Consider the following 4423-nt stretch of genomic DNA (forward strand, 5'->3'; position numbering starts at 1 on the left):
CTTGGTTGGAGTATGAGTCTCTGGGAAGATCCCTGTGTTCAAATTTTTTGGTTCTGTTGCTCTCCCTGTGGGGTTCTCTCCTCTCCAGATCTTACTATTTCCCATTTCTTACATAAGATTCCATGCACTCTGCCCAACAGTTGGCCATAAGTCTCAGCGTCTGCTTTGATAGTCTTCAGGGCAGAGCCTTTCAGAGGCCCTCTGTGGCAGGTTCCTAGGTTGTTTCCTGTTTTCTTCAATAAAAGGTCTTCTACAATAAAAGATCTTCTAGAGGTATCTCCATCTCTGATCTTAAGCTGTACTATAGAGCAACAGTTATAAAAACTGCATGGTACTGGCATAGAAACAGAATGGTGGATCAATGGAACCGAACAGAAGACCCAGAAATAAACCCACACACTATGGACACCTGATCTTTGACAAAGATGCCAAAACCATACAATGGAAAAAAGATAGCATCTTCAACAAATGGTGCTGGTCTAACTGGATGTCTACATGTAGAAAAATGCACTTCTATAGTTTTAGAAGAGGTTTGGAATGCACTTGGAAGGAGGGTCTCGTGCCTGGGGCCGATGGAGCAGGGGTGTCATCCTTGGAATTTGACAGTGGAGTGATGCAGCTGTGGAGAGAGAGGACTGTGGAATGGAATGCAAAAACCAACAACAACAACAACAACAAAAAACAATAGAAGCCAGAGTTTATCTGCTATTTATTTTGTGCTATATACGTAGACTCATTTTTTATTTTTTTCCTATCAAAATTATTGATATATTTCATGGCAATTTGTATGAAGAAACAGTCCTTATGGTCACTCCTTATACCAGTCCTCCTCATGCCACAGAGCTGTCTGAGGTCATCCTGCAAAGCGAATGCCCTTTAGCTTCTACTCACATGCCTTGGTGGTACCCATAGATGCTCAGCTTCATGAAAATGCCATTCCCGTGGAGGAGCCTTGCCTTACTCTACAGAAAGTTGCAGATGTCCATGTTACATGTGCCCAGCATCTTGCCTAGTCTTCCCTTGATGAATCATGACTTAGCCTTACATGACTATTGTATTAATCTGCTTACCCAGTCAGAAGACGAGTTTGGTGGAAGCAGGCTCTGCCTTGTTTTTCTCACTGTTGTACAGTGAGAAGCTAGTGGGCGGTGAGCAAGAAACACTTGATTAAGTGGGTGTCAGTACACCAGCAGAACAAGACTCCTAAACTTAACTTCAACTGTTCTCCGGAAGTGGAGAATGCAGAAGGCATTTGATTTGAATTTGAATGTGTCCTTATTATACATGCTTTTCACTTCCTTCCCATCTGAAATCAACCTGAGGTAATGACGCTACACAAAATTTTTCTTCAGTTCTAAAAGAAAAGAGAAGTCAAATCAGGCATGGCTGCTGGTAGGTCTAGTTCTGGAGGCTGAAGCAGGACAGTTAGGGGTTTGAGGTCAGCCCGGGCTACAGAGTGAGTCCTAGAGCAGCCTGAACTAAATTAAAACCAGATTTTTAAAAAAAGTTATAGTTACAACAAAGGGACATTGATGTCTAAACTTCGGGGAATTGTTAAGTTAAAGATAAAATTAAGGTGCTTTTAAAGTTTTTTAAAGTTTTTTTTTTATCATATTAAGAATATCTAGGGGGAAAAATGACCTTTTGTTTTCTTGCAGCTGAGCAACTACAAGTTCCATGGTCCCATATGACTCCAGCAGAGACAACACTTCTCAAAGGAAAACTTCATTATCCTCAAAAAATTTAAATTACAGTTCAAAGAATTCCTGCTGACACTATTGAACCTACAAATGAGAACAAAACTAAACTAAAACAAAAGAGCCAGTGTAATTGGCATTATTTCTTAAGAATTTGGCTCAAGAACAACACAAAAATTGAAGACCATAGAAAATTGAAGTAAAAGGAACACTGAGAAGTACTGTTTCCATAATCGCTTGATGAGAAAGCTCAGTCAGCACCGTCTCATTTTCATAAAAATAAAAATGACTTCATGAGATCCACACTCATGGTTGACAACCCTTGATTATTTGTGGCGACTCTGCCCCAACCAGGACTTTTCAGGAGACTAGCTGGGAGCCTCATGCAATTCCGAGGGAAACTAATCCCACCCTTATTGATAAAATCTTCAGAGATGACAAAGGAGAAAAACCAACAAGTGAAGATATTGTTTTACTCACTGAATTGATGGTTTCTGAAATGCAAGAGTACTTCTGAGGGGAGAGGTCAGAGCTTGGGATGGGAGCTATGGAAGTTCACAAAGGAAACCATGACAGGTTTAAAATCCAAGACAAATCACAAGACATTTGTCAAGCCTGTTTGTGAAGAAAGCTATTTCAGATATAACGTAATGCCACATCTCTTGTCTGAAATTTGAGGTTCTTTCCCTTGCTTTTGACAAATTAATATTTCAAGCAGGGATATTATTTTTTTCACAAAGGAAAATGAAAGGTATATTTACCATTTGAGATAGATGTCAGAGCAATAAACTGAAATTACATTATTGATGAAGTTACTGGAAGGTTTCAATATGAATTAAAGCACCAAAGAAAAGTTTACATAAAAAAATTCTCTCTTCTGAATCAGTGTTCAACCTGAGAAATACAACTTATACGAAGAGGGGGAAATGGAAGAGAATAATAATAAAAATGAACATAAAACGAGGACTTTCAGAACAGCAGAGTCTAATCGCCTCTCCATCTTCTTCCTGTCATAAGTTCTCTTTGTCATTCTTATTTAATTTAAATTCAATTTACGCAACAATTCAGGAACTTGACTCATTCAATGGGAGTTACATCAGCTCAGAATCTATCTCGATTAACGTTGCTAAAAGTTTTCTAGATTACTGTCCAGTTTTTATCTGTCTTTTAGAATGCTTTTGTATAGAGGTCTGCAGGATGGGTGTCATTTTAAAAAATTTGTGTATTTTAATAATTATTCCCCCATATTAATTCTGTATATTTGTTTTCTCTGCTTTTCCCTATTGATTAAGGTAGTATTTTTTTTTTTTTTTTTTTTTTATGTTGATGCTTGGTAAAACTCACCATTTTATCTCAGTGGTTAAATCACAGTTCTTTTACTGTCTTCCTGGTATACTTCTTTTGTATTTGTTATTTCTTACCTTCTGTTATATTTAAGCTTATTTTATTTTGTTATTTAGCTTTTATAGTTAGGAAGTCATCTTCTTTTTTTATTCTTTCCTTTGCTTTAACAAACAATTTAAGACAATGAATTCCCCTGTCAAGCAACTTTAAATGTATACCGTAGACTCTGACATGTGTTTTCACACTCACTCAGCCTTACAGGTTCTGTTATTTCAGATGCACATCCCTTTTTCTAAATAAGTGTTTGTCCAGCGGATTGCCTTATGGCATGCAGTGCGGCCAATCTTGTCTGAACTTGAAAATAATGCAGAATCAGGTCTTGTTAGTACTTGGATATGGGAAATTCTTTTTCTTCTGTATGGAATCAGCCCAGGAGTCTATCAACAGATGAATGGGGAGAAAAGAAAGTGAGAAAGATAGATAGAATAAAAGAAAGAAAGAAAACCCAAAACTATGGTCCATGCACAAAATAAAATTTTATTGACACACACACACACACACACACACGAATTGCATCATGTCATTTGTGGAAAAAGATTAGAATTTGAGTTTATTATGTTAAGCGAAATTGGGTATACAAAGAGAATGAAAAGTATCATTTTCCTTTGTACATGAAGACTAAAGACTAAGGACAACTCCATCACCATAATACAATGGGATGACCTGAACACACTGAATGCCGTTTAAAAAAGGTAACATGACAGGGTAGGGCAGGCAACAGATGGTATTTAGGGGACTGGATAGACCAAAACATGAAGCGCATGTATGAAGCCCATTATCTTACGTAATTTGTACTATTGAGTAATAATAAAATAATTATTTTTTATTAGAATGTATAATATATTAAAATATATTTATGTAACATTTATATATCTGTATAATATTTATATAGATTTATAGACTATAATATAAAATATATTTATAATATAAACATAACTTATAATATAATGTTATATAATAACCTTATTGAAGTAGTTACGTTATTTTAACATTTTATAATTTTAGAAGTATGGTATATATTTAATACACACATGAGGTTTTGTCATAAGTTTATTGTATGTGATCGATACAGTCATCGAGCTATCTACCATCTGACATAGTTAACAATTTTATGTCATGTAGTAAGAAAAGTTGATATCTGCTCTAATAGACTTGTTCCTACTGTCATCATGTTGTGTGTTGGCTAGTTTCATGTCAAATTGACACAAGCTAGAGTTATCAAAGAGGAGGGAAGCTCAATTCAGAAAATGCCTCCATGAGACTGGGCTAGAGGCAAGCTGTAGGGCATTTTCTTAATTAATTATTGATGGGGGAAGGCCCAG

This window comes from Psammomys obesus, unplaced genomic scaffold (assembly GCF_907164565.1).
Source record: "Psammomys obesus unplaced genomic scaffold, mPsaObe1.curated_primary_1811, whole genome shotgun sequence".
Lineage (NCBI taxonomy): Eukaryota > Metazoa > Chordata > Mammalia > Rodentia > Muridae > Psammomys > Psammomys obesus.